This window comes from Dysidea avara, chromosome 5, assembly GCF_963678975.1.
Source record: "Dysidea avara chromosome 5, odDysAvar1.4, whole genome shotgun sequence".
NCBI lineage: Eukaryota > Metazoa > Porifera > Demospongiae > Dictyoceratida > Dysideidae > Dysidea > Dysidea avara.
The window spans coordinates 16,410,771-16,427,476 of NC_089276.1; positions in this window are offsets into that span (position 1 = coordinate 16,410,771).

Below are 16,706 nucleotides of genomic sequence, written 5' to 3' on the forward strand. Positions count from 1 at the left end.
AACTCACTAAAGGGTGATTTTGCTTGTAGCTGAACTCCTTGCATTGTGTCTAGTTTCTAGCTGATCTTTCTACAGGGTGATTTGTTTGTAGCTGATCTCTCTACAAGTTGATTTGTGTGTAGCTGATCTTTCTACTAGTTGATTTGTTTGTAGCCGATCTCTCTACAGGGTAATTTGTTTGTAGCTGAACTCTGTACAAGGTGCTTTTTGTAGGTGATCTCACTGCAGGTTGATTTGTTTTAGCTGAACTCACTAAAGGGTGATTTGCTTGTAGCTGAACTCCTTACATTGTGTCTAGTTTCTAGCTGATCTCTCTACAGGGTGATTTGTTTGTAGCTGAACTCTCTACATGGTGGTTTCTTTGTTGCTGAACTCTCTACAGGGTGTTTTGCTTGTAGCTACTCTCTACAGGGTGATTTGTTTCTAGCTTATCTCTCTACAGGTTGATTTGTGTGTAACTGATCTCTGTACAAGCTGATTTGTTTGTAGTTGAATTCTCTGCAAAGTGTTTTGTTTGTAGCTGACCTCTCTTCAGGGTGATTTGTTTCTAGCTGATCTCTCTACATGGTGATTTTTTTGTAGCTGACCTCTCTTCAGGGTGATTTGTTTCTAGCTGATATCTCTACAGGGTGATTTTTTGTAGCTGACCTCTCTTCAGGGTGATTTGTTTCTAGCTGATCGCTCTACAGGTTGGTTTGTTTGTAGCTGAACTCTCTACACGGTGATTTGCTTGTAGCTGAACTCCTTACATTGTGTGTAGTTTCTAGCTGATCTCTCTACAGGGTGATTTGTTTGTAGCTGATCTCTCTACAAGTTGAATTGTGTGTAGCTAATCTCTCTGCAGGTTGATTTGTTTGTAGCCGATCTCTCCACAAGGTAATTTATTTGTAGCTGAACTGTCTAAAAGGTGATTTGTTTGTAGCTGATCTCTCTGCAGGTTGATTTGTTTTAGCTGAACTCTCTACAGGGTGATTTATTTGTAGCTGAACTCCTTACATTGTGTGTAGTTTCTAGCTGATCTCTCTACAGGGTGATTTGTTTGTAGTTGATCTCTCTATAAGTTGATTTGTGTGTAGCTGATCTCTCTGCAGGTTGATTTGTTTGTAGCCGATCTCTCTATAGGGTAATTTGTTTGTAGCTGAACTCTCTATAAGGTGATTTGTTTATAGTTGATCTCTCTGCAGGTTGATTTGTTTTAGCTGAACTCTCTACAGGCTGATTTGTTTGTAGTCGATCTCTCTACAGGGTGATTTGTTGTAGTTGAATTCTCTACAAGGTGGTTTGTATGAGGCTGAACTCTCTACATGGCAGTTTCTTTGTAGCTGAACTCTCTACAGAGCGATTTGTTTGCAGCTGAACTCTCTACATGATGGTTTCTTTGTAACTGAACACTCTACAAGGTGACTTCTTCCAGCTGATCTTTCTACAGGGTGAATTGTTGTAGCTGAACTATCTACAAGGTAACTTCTTCTAGCTGATCTCTATACAGGGTAATTTGTTTGTAGTTGAATTCTGTACAGGTGGTTTCTTTGTAGCTGAACTCTGCACATGATGGTTTCTTTGTAGCTGAACTCTTTACAAGGTGACTTCTTCTAGCTGAACTCTCTACGGGGTAATTTCTTTGTAGCTGAACTCTCTATATGATGATTTCTTTGTAACTGAACTCTCTACAAGGTAACTTCTTCTAGCTGATCTTTCTACTGGGTGATTTGTTTGCAGCTGAACTCTCTACATGGTGGTTTCTTTGTTGCTGAACTCTCTACAAGGTGAATTCTTCTACCTGATCTCTCTACAGGGTGATTTGTTTGTAACTGAACTCTGTACAAGTGCGTTTTAGTGGGTGATCTCACTGCAGTTTTATTTGTTTGTAGCTGAACTCACTAAAGGGTGATTTTGCTTGTAGCTGAACTCCTTGCATTGTGTCTAGTTTCTAGCTGATCTTTCTACAGGGTGATTTGTTTGTAGCTGATCTCTCTACAAGTTGATTTGTGTGTAGCTGATCTTTCTACTAGTTGATTTGTTTGTAGCCGATCTCTCTACAGGGTAATTTGTTTGTAGCTGAACTCTGTACAAGGTGCTTTTTGTAGGTGATCTCACTGCAGGTTGATTTGTTTTAGCTGAACTCACTAAAGGGTGATTTGCTTGTAGCTGAACTCCTTACATTGTGTCTAGTTTCTAGCTGATCTCTCTACAGGGTGATTTGTTTGTAGCTGAACTCTCTACATGGTGGTTTCTTTGTTGCTGAACTCTCTACAGGGTGTTTTGCTTGTAGCTACTCTCTACAGGGTGATTTGTTTCTAGCTTATCTCTCCACAGGTTGATTTGTGTGTAACTGATCTCTGTACAAGCTGATTTGTTTGTAGTTGAATTCTCTGCAAAGTATTTTGTTTGTAGCTGACCTCTCTTCAGGGTGATTTGTTTCTAGCTGATCTCTCTACATGGTGATTTTTTTGTAGCTGACCTCTCTTCAGGGTGATTTGTTTCTAGCTGATATCTCTACAGGGTGATTTTTTGTAGCTGACCTCTCTTCAGGGTGATTTGTTTCTAGCTGATCGCTCTACAGGTTGGTTTGTTTGTAGCTGAACTCTCTACACGGTGATTTGCTTGTAGCTGAACTCCTTACATTGTGTGTAGTTTCTAGCTGATCTCTCTACAGGGTGATTTGTTTGTAGCTGATCTCTCTACAAGTTGAATTGTGTGTAGCTAATCTCTCTGCAGGTTGATTTGTTTGTAGCCGATCTCTCCACAAGGTAATTTATTTGTAGCTGAACTGTCTAAAAGGTGATTTGTTTGTAGCTGATCTCTCTGCAGGTTGATTTGTTTTAGCTGAACTCTCTACAGGGTGATTTATTTGTAGCTGAACTCCTTACATTGTGTGTAGTTTCTAGCTGATCTCTCTACAGGGTGATTTGTTTGTAGTTGATCTCTCTATAAGTTGATTTGTGTGTAGCTGATCTCTCTGCAGGTTGATTTGTTTGTAGCCGATCTCTCTATAGGGTAATTTGTTTGTAGCTGAACTCTCTATAAGGTGATTTGTTTATAGTTGATCTCTCTGCAGGTTGATTTGTTTTAGCTGAACTCTCTACAGGCTGATTTGTTTGTAGTCGATCTCTCTACAGGGTAATTTGTTTGTAGTTGAACTCTCTACATGGTGGTTTCTTTGCTGCTGAACTCTCTACAGAGTGTTTTGCTTGTAGCTGATCTCTCTACAGGGCAATTTGTTTGTAGCTGATCTCTCTACAAGGTGATTTTTTTGTAGCTGACCTCTCTAAAGGGCAATTTGTTTGTAGCTGATCTCTCTACAGGGTGATATTTTTGTAGCTGACCTCTCTTCAGGGTGATTTGTTTCTAGCTGATTGCTCTACAGGTTGATTTGTTTGTAGATGAACTCTCTACAGGATAATTTACTTGTAGCTGAACTCCTTACTTTGTGTCTAGTTTGTAGCTGATCTCTCTACAGGGTGATTTGTTTGTAGCTGAACTCCTTACATTGTGTGTAGTTTCTAGCTGATCTCTCTACAGGGTGATTTGTGTGTAGCTGATCTCTCTGCAGGTTGATTTGTTTGTAGCCGATCTCTCTACAAGGTAATTTGTGTTTAGCTGAACTGTCTATAAGGTGATTTGTTTCTAGCTGATCTCTCTGCAGGTTGATTTGTTTTAGCTGAACTCTCTACAGGGTGATTTGTTTGTAGCTGAACTCCTTACATTGTGTGTAGTTTCTAGCTGATCTTCCTACAGGGTGATTTGTTTGTAGCTGATCTCTCTACAAGTTGATTTGTGTGTAGCTGATCTCTCTGCAGGTTGATTTGTTTGTAGCCGATCTCTCTACAGGTAATCTGTTTGTAGCTGAACTCTCTATAAGGTGATTTGTTTGTAGCTGATCTCTCTGCAGGTTGATTTGTTTTAGCTGAACTCTCTACAGGGTGATTGCTTGTAGCTGAACTCCTTACATTGTGTCTAGTTTCTAGCTGATGTCTCTACAGGGTGATTTTTTGTAGCTGAACTCTCTTCAGGGTGATTTGTTTCTAGCTGATCTCTCTACAGGGTGACTTGTTTCTAGCTGAACTCTCTAAAGGTGATTTGTTTGCAGCTGAACACCCTGCAAAGTGTTTTGTTTGTAGCTGATCACTCTAAAGGGTAATTTGTTTGTAGCTGAACTCTCTCCACAGTGACTTGTGTGTAGCTGAATTCTGTGTAACTGAATTCTCTAGAGATTTATTTAATTGTAACTGAATTCTCTACACAGTGCATGACTTGTTTATAGCTGAACTTTCTTCAGTGTGACTTGTAATGTTCTGAATCTCTATAGTGATATATTTGCTTAACTCTCCACATGGTGACTGTCTTCTTGCTGAACTGTCTAAAAGATTAACTGTTTGCAGCTGAACTCCCTACAAAATAACTTGTGATGTAATAAAATTCTATAATGGAGTAAATAAATTAGCCGAATGCTCTATTAGGGTGACTGTTCTATTAGAGTATCTCGATCTCGCATTTGCTACACGGAGTTAGCTTTCGAATCATAACTCAGTGGTTTGTAATCCGATTCTTCTGTACTACTGCAAGGACTTTCTATGAAAATTATTCCAGCTATACACCGATTTTCAGCTCATTGCTCTAAGCGGTTTGCCTAGTAGGCGTGAAAACTAATACTTTTTTATTCATAAAAATCGATCGCGTAATTGTGACACAGGTTGGGTTTTGTGTCATATCTCCGTGGTCTTTACCTCGATTCCTTTCAAACCACCAAAAGGCACTCCTACGATGGTTACTCCATCTACATAGCAATTTTCAACTCATTCCATGAAGCGGTTTACCCTGTAGGCGTGACAACAAATCGATCTTGTTTTACGCGAATAATCGGTCATAACTCCTGAATCATTCATCGGATTTGTACCAAATTTGATGCTAGGATTCGCCTTTGGACTCCCTTTCTGTGTGCCAAATTTCAAGGCGATCGGATTACGCGTTTGCTTGTTATAGCAATTTTTGCAAGTGTGCGAAAAGACGAAGAAGAGAAAAAAAACAAAGAAAAAATAACGAAATTTTGGCAGCTCGTATCTCGGAAATGGCTGGAGCGATTTCCTTCAAATTTGGAATGTAGACTCCCTTGGCTGGCGGGCAACTGTGTAGCAAATTTGGTTCCAATCAGATAAGTGATCACCGAGATACAAAGGTGTGAAAACGACGTTTTCGTTCTTCCTGTCAATATACTCACGGTGTGGCGCGCCGGCTTCTTGGGCCGCACGACACACTATCGTGTGTCTTGATGTAACAAAAAAAGTAAACAAGTTTAAGGAAAAATTAAAAATTAGAGATCTAGGGATTAAATGTTCACTAGTATATCTGCAGGTGTAAGTGACCTCCCTTATTTCCCTACTTTTTTTTTTCTATGATCTCTAATCGAACTTAAAATTTCTAATTTTTCCTTTATAGTTGTTAGTGTTGTTCCAGTTCTGGAACTATTATAAAAGCAATTCTAGTACCAGCTATTTTACTAGTGTTCTGGCTAGAACTGCATGGATAATAGTTTTACTTTTTTCAACAATAATTTATTTTCCTCAACACTGGAACTAAAAAGAAAATGTGTCAAGCACTGGAACTAGAATTGGTCAACATAATGTAGTTTTTATCAATAAAATGGCAGCCGGATATAATAAACTCTTTAGTTTATGTGCATACAACACACTTTGTGTGCTGATAAAAGCATGAAACAATTAATTTAACAGAACGATGCAGCAGGTTGCAATTGTATAGTTGCAATCACTGGTGGAGTGGACTCATATGTTCATAGCACATCATAAATTTGAATTTGAACTCATGGTTATTTAGAGTTGATTCTTTTTCCTACAGTACTCCTACCTTCTCAGGATAGTTGTGGCTTTTAATAATAATGTCTATGTTCAGCTTGAGATGTTAAACTTAGCTTCACTTATAAAAGAAATGATATCGCTACACTGTATGTATTGAGTAGAATATGCAAGTGCAGAGTTTCATTTAGGAGGGGGCAGGGGAGGCACTTGCCTCCTTTTAAAAAATTCTTGCCTCCTTAAGATGTTAAGAAATAGTTTACTTCTGGTAATTTTCAGAACCTGAGAAGGGACAATTGGAAACAGTGGAAATGGAAACTGAAAATGGTCAAATCATCATATACGTAGCTGTACCCTAGAGTAAAACCCCTGTATAGTGGCCACCTCTTAAAGACCACCTCTGTACAAAGATCACATTGTAGTTAGATCTCCAAGATGGCTAAGCACTTCATGGTCACCTTTTATAAGATCACCTCTTTACAAAGACCACTCTTCACATTGCAATAATAGTTAGGTTCCAAACATCATTATGTCATGACCGCTTTCTAAAAAGGCTACGCTCTTAACACCATAATCTTCTATGAGACTTCATTTTTTATTGATACAGTAGGTAGTCTACTAGCTGTGCATGGAATTTTTTTTGTATGATGTATGACACATTCTGGTACCATAGTATTATCTATGCTGGTACAAACTAAGCGATGATTGTATATACTAGTGTAAAAATAATTTTAAAAATTAAAATATGGGAGTAGAGATCGCTGAAAAAAGTAAAGAAACAAGAGACAAACAAGCCAGCATGTTAAACACACAGAGATCTCTATTTGGACTCAATGTATATATGGTAGATACTAAGAAAAAAAAAACAGTTATTTCTCCATAAATTAGGGACAGATATGTGAGTACTGAGAATGCTTCTGCCAAATGTTTATTTGAGTCCAAACAGAGATCTCTGTGTGTTTAACATGCTGGCTTGTACATTGCTGCTCATAACATACTGTGGCTAATAAGATGTAGGTGATGATAAGGTTTCCAAGTGAACATGTTAATGTGAATAAATTGGATACTTATCAACACATTATTAACACGTTGGTTTCCAATTGTCCTCTGAGAAGCACTCTAAGAGATTCTAAACTACAAAAACTTCCTGGAGGAGCATTTCATTCTCAGATACCTGAGAATAAAAGTTGATGAACTCTTGCTGAGAAGCAATCTGAGAGTCTAAAACACAGAAAAATTTCTAGAGTGGTGTATCATTCTCAAGTACCTGAGAATGCACCAGATACAACCTAAGAGAGCCTAAAATGCAAAAATTTCCTGGTGGGTATATATTCCCCCAGACCCCCTAGATGCCATGTACTTACACACATGGTAAGCACATGAGTCTCACACCATCATCCACCTTACTTTCATGAAAGTGTTTCCTAAATGAAGGCCTGTTTTATATGTTAGTTTGTGTATTAAATTCAATTAAATATCTCATGTATCATCCTATTTATAACATATATTCCAAATATGATCAAAGTTTTGCCCAAACTGCTGTCAGGAATTTCCCTATTATGGTATTCGTGCTTGCATTATGCTTCTAGATTAAAAATATTTAATGCAACTATCTTGGAAAAATTTAAATGGAGAATGCTCTATTAGAACGTTTTGCTACAAGTGGCTGTTTGGTTCTCAATACTGACTGTGACAACTTTAGATTACAGCACCTATCATGGATTGCAATAATGCATGCCAAGCAGTAACAGCTCTATAGGCTTTCAGCTCTATAGGCTTTCAGCTCTATAGGCTTTCAGCTCTATGGGCTATAATAACAGCTCTATAGGCTTGTGCTGTAAAGTCTTAATAAATAAACTAATATCCATTTGGTTTCACATGGGTACTTTGAGATAATAAGTCACTCTCTAGAGTTTCTTGGATAAATATACATGAAATTGACAAGGAGAAAACATCCTGACTGCCTGGCAGACTCCTGTAAGCGTTCAAGCGTTAATCAGATGGCTGCAGGTTTGAGGCTGCCTAGGTCCAGTCATGGATTTTTTCTCCTTTCTCCACCTTTTCAAACACACTTTCTGTAACAACTTTGGATAGGCTGTAGGACCAGGTGTCCTACAGACCTTCAGCACTTGTGCTGTAAAGTCTTAATAAATAAATATTTTTTTGTAATATATATGAATGTTTTGGTTGGCCATATGTTTTGGTTGTACGATGGCCACGCATGCCCAAGCTAAAGTGTTTTGGTTGGGTTATTAAATATACAGAGACTGAGTAATTACAAATTAATGAAAGCTAGTGTATTGATCCCCACCCTATATTAATATCAGGACACCATGCATTCACCACCTCAGTATCACATGTCAAGATCACTTTTTAATCAGATCATCTCTATCTCACAATATGGTGGTGTTGGTAGACTGATGTATCAACGTCCAACCCTTCATGTGTGTCTTAGGAGCATGGTATTGTAGAAACCTTTCACTATTATCTTGAAGACACGTATTGTAGAAGCCTTTCATCATTATCTTGGGAAGCGTTTCAGTATAACCCTGAAAAGTCAATGAGAGAAACGATTAGATATGGAAGTAATTTTAAAGAAATATAGAGGGAACTGATGGGCCAAAATTAAAGTTAGAACTATGAAAACAATAGAAAGCCATTTTAAAAATAAATTAGCGATTAAACTGTGACCCTATTTTTGAAAGCCATATATTTTGGTGCATTGGTCAAATTTCTTTTTTATAGCTACAATGAAGCATTGAGTGGTTTTCTACCTTGTTTTAAAATTTTGTGGTGATATAGTGAAGCATTCCAAAACTTTTCATATCAGTTTATAGCACTATATAGTGACATATTGATAACTTTGTTGACAAAGATTTCCATCCTTACAATCTAAAATGGATAAAAAGAGATCTTTGATAGTTTAATCATATGTTATTGGTGCTTTTCCTCAATTAAATCACATGTATAATAATTGTATTTAAAGACAAGGTTTGGTTTTAGGAATGAACAAATCACCCAACTGTAAGTTAATTGCTGTCCCTCGCATTGTGAAACTGCTACATGCATGGGCTGATATAATTGAGTATATCTCCAAGCTATATATATGAGTGTGAAATTCCACAGCAAGAAGGCTTAGTAAACTGGAACCTCTCTAATCCGACATCTCTGTAATCCAGAATACCTTTATAATCTAACATTGTTTTGTATACCAAAAAGATTTTGTCTATGTAATACTACCTCAATAATCCAACATCCTTGCTAATCCGAAACAATTTTCTTATCCAAATGAGTGTTGGATTATAGAGATTTTACTGCATACGTAGTTGGTTTATCAGAAAATTAATTTTAAAAGAAACCTCTGAAATTTTTTATTGAGTGTATGTGCCCAATTGTATGGTTTTCCAAAATATGGTCACATTTTAATTTAACAGTGGTGGGTTTCACCCTGAAAATTAAGTGGGCCCACACTGCCAATGTTGTCTTGTGTCTTACTTATAATATAAGAACATAGCTTCTTAGTTACTGTATTTTTGCATGAGTCAACTATATCAGACACATATTTGTCATACGCAGATCGGCATTCTCGCTGACATTCTTTTTTAAGGTTGTGATACTTAGTCCAGTGTTGTGGTTGATTAGTTTTACAAGTGTGGCTGTAAGCACATTGTTTTCTTCTAGATAGGCGTTTAATGTAATTGGTTATCCATGGTTGTTTAATGTTGGAAGAGCTTAGTTTAGTAGGGACTAAGTCTACACAAGTATTGCATATTGTTATGAAAGTATTCCATAAAGGTTCAACAGGTAAGGCTTAGGTGTGAGACATAGGTGGATCTAGGAGACACTGTCAGGGGGCGGGTCCAAGGGGGGGGGGCAAGAAGTTTAAGTGCACAACAGTGTTTATTCCACTAAGAGGATAAGAATGGAATTCTAGTACACAAGTTTTATTCACTTGCATAACTTTATTCAGCATATAGCTGGATGAATGATGGACATACAGTTTTTAGACTGTAGTAGGAAAAAATTTTTAAAAATTAGACCTCCTAGGGTTGAATTTGAGAGAATTTTGATAGCACTTAGCTAACAAAGTGTATGCTTTGCAATGCGTACAAAGATTGGTATAGCCTATCTGAGATAAACCTGTTTGATGGTAAAGTGTATACTAAATCAAAACAAGGAGTAGCTACACTGTTAAAAATAAAGAGTAACCACCACTCTGAGAGTTCCCAGTATAGGGAGGATTTAACACCCCATGGAGAGTAACCAGCACTCTGAAGAGAATAACCATTACTCTGAAGAGTAAGCAACACCACCTTCAGAGCATGTGTTACTCCCCAGTTACTCCTTTAGAGCAATGGTTACTCTCCAGGGGTGTTAAATCCTCCCTACACTGGGAACTCCTTGAGAGTTGTGATTACTCTTCATTTTAACAGTGTAGTTTTGTTATGATTTGTAAAAATTGTAAATTGCGACTGTTCTATTAGAGTAGTGACTACTCTATTAGAGTATCTCGACCTTTGCACAAAATTCAAATTTATTTGCCTTGCTTTCTTTACAATGTACAGTTTAACTATAGCGTACATTTATAACTGTTGTCTTCTATTTGCCCATTGGCTTTCTATACTTCTGAATACAGTGTGAATGCATGATTCTAGTTAAGTAGTTTCTGGTATCAATATAGTACTGTAGGTCCAAGGGGGGCAAGAGAAGGGCCAGGGGGGCACAGCACCCCTTGGCCCCCCCTCAGATCCGCCTATGGTGTGAGAGGTAGTAAATTCTTCACATAGTGAACTGATTTGGTTATTATTGTCTTGGAAATTAGCTCGAGACCACAAGTATTATAGTTCTTTTACTAGATTGAGATAGACAAGCTTTTACCAGTGATTTACCTCATGATCACTGATCCCACTCACTGCATCACAAGATTCAACAAGTGAGGGCCTGTCTGTAACAAAGATGTCAAGAATATTCTGGGGTACTATTTATTTGAGTTAATGCATTGTCAGATATATGAAATCCAGAAAAGTATGATATATATTCAGTGAATAAGAGTGACCTGATATACAGGAGTTGGACCAGTCATGCAATATCCAGTAAGTTGATATCTCCAGCAATCCACAGAGCTGAGTTAGGATAATCAAAATGGATCTGGTTAAGTTGATTACAAAGCTCTTCTAAGTAAGCATCATTACTGGATAGAGGACGGTAAATAGAACAGGTGATGAGTGAAGTCGTCTGCAAGTTGAATTTGACATGCTACTAATTCAGTAAAATGTAGAGATACTGGGAATTTCAGTTTTGTTTGAAAATTATACTGTTTGCGTGATGAAGTCAACACAATGGTTTTCAACACACAAAATTACAACATGCACATGATTATTAATACAGATATTATAAGTATGCTGAAGGTCCACCAGTAGATATCTTGTTGACTTTAGTCTAGAATTAGCTGAAAAGTCTAGCTACTTAATTAATTAATTACTTAATTGATTATATGTAATGTACAGGACTCGAAAAGCGAGTGTAAACGTACATAAAGGTGTAGTGTGTATGCAAATATTAAAAACTGTTAATTTGATCCTTAAAGTTTTGTAATGTTGTACAATTAATTATAGTATCTTGTAATTTATTCCACAATTTAATTGCATCGGGGTAGAAGGAATATTTAAACGAATTAACTCTGGTAAATGGTTGCTTGAATCTATTTGAATGTCCTCAGGTGGGTGAATTATTCTTGATAAGTGAGTTTCCTGTTTCAATTTCAACAAGATTATTAACAATTTTGTAGATCATTATCAGTCTCAGGTTTTCCCTTCTAACTTGAAGTGTTGTCCAGTGCATCCTATTTAACATGTTAGTGACACTAGAGTACATTGAGTAATCATTACATACAAATCTTGCTGCTTTCCTTTGCAGTCTTTCTAGTTTATCAATATTAGTCATAGTATAGGGTGACCAAACTACACAAGCATACTCTAATATGGGTCGCATTAAAGAAAGATAACATCTTTCTCTTACATTTGCTGGACATTGTCTTAAATTACGCTGCAGAAATGCTCGGACAATAATTGTTTTGTTGCATACAAAACTAACGTGGAAGTTCCAAGAAAGTGTTTCGTCAATATGAACTCCCAAATACTTGGCTTGTGAAACTTGCTGAATCTTAATATTGTTTATGAAATATTGTGTAGCACTAAGGGTGAAGATTTATTGGTTACTCTTAAGTATTCACATTTTACAGGATTAAATTTCATCATCCAGTATTCAGCCCATTGCTATAGCATGTTGATATCCTCTTGTAGGGTTTTACTGTCCTCTGGAGAATGAATCTATCTGTACAGAAGAGCATCATCTGCGTACAACTTTAAAGTGGATTTAATTTTATCAGGCATATCATTCACATAACAAATAAATAATAAAGGTCCCAATACTGAATTTTGGGGGACTCCTGGGCTGTGCTGCTTAGCTGACCATTTACTGTAACCTGCTGAGATCTGTTCATAAGGAAGGACTCGATCCATCGCAGTAATTGCCTTAATACCATATGAACTTAGTTTGTGAACCAATCTAGTGTGTGGTACGGTGTCAAATGCCTTAGCAAGATCCAAGAGTATTACATCAACCTGAGTCCCCTTATTTAGGGCTCCTGCCAAGTCATTAATAGTTGCAACAAGTTGAGTCTCACATGACCTGTGCTGTCTAAACCCATGTTGTTCATTACATAATATCTTGTGTTTGTTAAGGTGATCATAAATAGATGATGATACTAGCTATATGTTCTAGAGTTTTACATAGTACACAGGTAAGCGGTACACAGGTACTTCTTACAAATGATCTTTTAATTCATGACCCCCGGTGATTTGTGAAGGAAATGATCAAACTGACCAATGAGCAATAACTGCATGATGTTGTATTACGTCACATTAAGTGTAATATTACGATGCAACTGACCTGACCAGGAACCAGGACTATAAAACCAGAGGCTCTACTTAACTCCACAGTTGAACTAGCTACAGGGCAAAGATGAAATTAAATCAGCTATTTTCAATGTTGTTCCTGCTCTTGTTTGCCACGATCGACGCAAGGAAACGCGTTGGACATTATATACCCTATATGGGTTTTACTCTTTTCACCACCTTTCATAACCCTTACGTAATATTAAGCTCAAAAACATCTAGACTTCCTGCTGTAGTTGTTGCTCGCTCTCTTCGAATTTAGGGCACGCATCTAGTAGTTGCCGCGAGTAGTCGACTTTAGGGGATGCGTCCAGTAGTTTCCGCGAGTAGTAGACTTTAGGGGAAGCGTCCAGTAGTTACCACGAGTAGTAGACTTTAGGGGAAGCGTATAGTAGTGTTAGCGTTAGGGTTAGAGTTCAGCTTTGGTTTCTTCTTCACCTTTAGGGTTAGGTTCTTCTTACTATATACAGCTTATTTCGTTAGTCACATTTATAAGATACAAAAGAAGGGAATCAAGGGAGCTAGCTAGGGACCCGCCGATTATGCTGGCATAATTATGAGCATAATAGGTGTCTGAAAGCATTGAGCATAATAGGTAGAATATTTGTGTAATAGTATGAATTCTTGCTTATCAAAATAGCTATCACAAAAAGATCGATATACTCTAATAGAACAATCATATAACTGACTGTTCTATTAGAGTATATCGATCTTTTCTGTGATATACATTTTGACAAGTAAGTTTGTGCTTCAGCCACTTATTATTTATCCATAAATTGGAAATTATTACTAGAGCATGGGAACTGAAGCATAAATAATTGGACATAATTTGAGCATAATGGGTAAGTATTGAGCATATATTTAAGCATAATAGGTAAAGTTTTGAGCAGTGCAACATAGCATAATAGGTAAAATTATGAGCATAATCGGCGGGTCCCTAGAGCTAGCAGCGGTAGCATAATCGGTAGAACACTGGACCATCACACGGGGATCCTGGGTTCGATCCCCCTTCAATATTGCACTTTTTTTTCGCCTTTTTGGTTCACCGTTTTTTGTCTAAGTTCTGTAGGGTTATGAAATAGGGTGAAAAGAGTGATACCAGAATGAACGTCGATGGGGTGGATGAGGCACACTACTGGTCAAGGACAATGTAACTACACGTCCACTAGCTATTTCCTATAGCTTGTCGTGCGTGTCTCTTACAGCCAGGGGCGTAGCTAGCCAGAAGGTGATGGAGGGGCAGGTATGCCCCCACGAAACACTCAAAATCATTCATAATTGCAAAAAAGGCTAATGACCCAATGGTGGGCTAGCCAACATACGGTGTTGTATTATTACAGCTTACACAACTAGCTACGTAACTATTTGTACTGACTGCTTCCAATCGAGGTAGCTATATTCGTCGAGCATCATCGCACGTGCCACAACTGTACTCCAACAAATTCATCCACAGTCCAGTAGAGCTAATACTTTAGTGCAAATACAGGTTACTTTACGTTAGCCACAGCCTGTGCTGCAGTCCTATTTGTATTTGTATTTTTTTTTTTTTTGTATTTTAAGGATAAAGGCTTATGCCTGTACATCCATAAACAAAATTAATAATTATTATGTACTTAGCTATTCTAATTACTATACAAAATCAAATAAGCAATTACTATAGTGTCTGTCCAGCAGTGTTTTAAAATCATTGACAGAGGGAGAATCAACAATAGATTGGGGTAATGAATTCCAGTCCTAGCACACTGCTGACAGGATGACGTATTCACTCACTTCACTCAGCGAAATTCAAATGCCATGTATTGCACGAAATCCCACCTGTCTTGCTAGCAGAACTTTTAAGCTTGACTGATCCACCTGACTGACTGACAAAGTAAAAACAGACTGCACTGCCGTACGTACAAAGGTCCAGTTTGATCGACTCGATAAAATAAACTTGGTACATTTATTTAGCTAACACTTTATCACCTCGTAGACAGTAGGTTCGTAGCGTCATTCGGTCTCCTTTGTCACTTGTGAGTTGTGACTCCTGCCGTGGAGAAGCGGGTCACTCTTTTTAGATTCAAAATGTTCTATCACGCGAGTAATCTAGGCTAAATATAGAAGTATGTGTCTAATATTTTCGTTCGATGGATTCACGAGCGAGTTGAATGTTGTGTGTGCGCATTCACTAGCAACCCCTGGTAATACCGCGTAGTAGTGTACATAATTTAGTCATTTGCGTGTCAGTTTAATACTGGTAAAGTTGTGACGAAGGTTTAAAAAAATCATTTAGTGATGGGGGGGCATTTGCCCCCCCCCCCTTGCCCCCCCTTAGCTACGCCTCTGCTTACAGCCACGTAGTTTCTCCTGTTCCCCCGCTTCTCAATAAGCTCCTCGTGGATCAGATTTTCATTCATTATTAACTAGACAGATACAAACAGCATCGTGGGGCGAGCCTGAACATATTTAATGGGAGTATGCATAGCAGCAATAGTGGTCATATACAAATCTGATAACACAACGTAAAGCATAAGCAAGCAAACAAAATTATTATGTAGATAAATCAATGTTATTGTTGTGTGACTGATTCATTATTTTACATACTAATTCTGCCTTCTCTGCTGCAAGATTGTATCCCTTTGCCGAGCATATCTTGTTCTGGAGTATTCTCTGTTTCTCCTTCGTCTTTCTTCAGCTTCTTCTGGTGTTCCTCGGTCCCTTCTTAATCTGTACAGCTGTCTCCTTCTTCTAAGCCATTCTTCTGCATTCATTTAGCCAACCTTAGGTGATTTTCATATTCACGCGCTGATACACGTGTTTCATACGCTGTAATCAACGTCGTATATTTCTCCGTGACATGGTAGATGAGACGAACATATATGGAAGTGCTGTAATCTACTTTGTATATTTCTCCGTGACATGGCCGATGAGACGAACATATATGGAAGTGCTGTAATCTACGTCGTATATTTCTCCGTGGCATGGTCGATGAGACGAACATATATGGAAGTGCTGTAATCTACGTCGTATATTTCTCCGTGACATGGTCGATGAGACGAACATATATGGAAGTGCTGTAATCTACTTCGTATATTTCTCCGTGGCATGGTCGATGAGACGAACATATATGGAAGTGCTGTGATTTACGCCGTTTATTTCACGGTAAGTCCGTTTATTTCAGGGTCTCTTTCCGATTTCTTCTGTAGTTTTTTGGGCATGGTCGCTGAGACGAAAGTTACGTGGGCGACTCGCTAGTGTGGGGCTCGCTCAGGCTCGCCCCAATGAACACGTTTTAACAACACATAAAAACAATTGTTCTAATCAGTAAGAATACGGCTCTCCACTAGGCGCAGCTCAGTGGAAACAGTGGGGAGCTCGGTTGACTGCAGCTTTCTGCTCCCACGAATGGCCAGTACAGCGGAACGTAATAGGGAAAATGATAAAGCACAGCGCATCCAGGAGAGTGTCTGGTTGTAAGACGTATTGTGCTTCTGTGATAAAATCGTTATTCTCAGTGAATCTGATACTGATCACTGGCATAACTCAACTGCCCATTGCCCGGATACGTTCTGTCCACTACCAGTAATACGATGCGACTCTTGCAAGCTGTGTACACAGGATTGCAGATGGGTGGTGTGCCCTGAGACTAGTTGTCCCAACCCCATCATACCACCTGGGGAATGTTGTGGAATGTGTGAAACAAATTGTACACAGGGTGACTGTGTTCCATTAGATTGTCCAACTTCTGATCAGATACATGAGCCAGGAGCATGTTGTCCTTCATGTAAATCTAACGATGATGATGATGATGGTGAAATGGCAGTATTTTGTCTTGACGCTTTCTGTCCAAACCCAATCCACTGTCATGGCTGCCTAACTTGCAGACATGACTGCAGGACCGTGTCATGTGCCCGACCATTGTGTCCTAACCCCATTGTACTTCCTGGGGAATGTTGTGGGC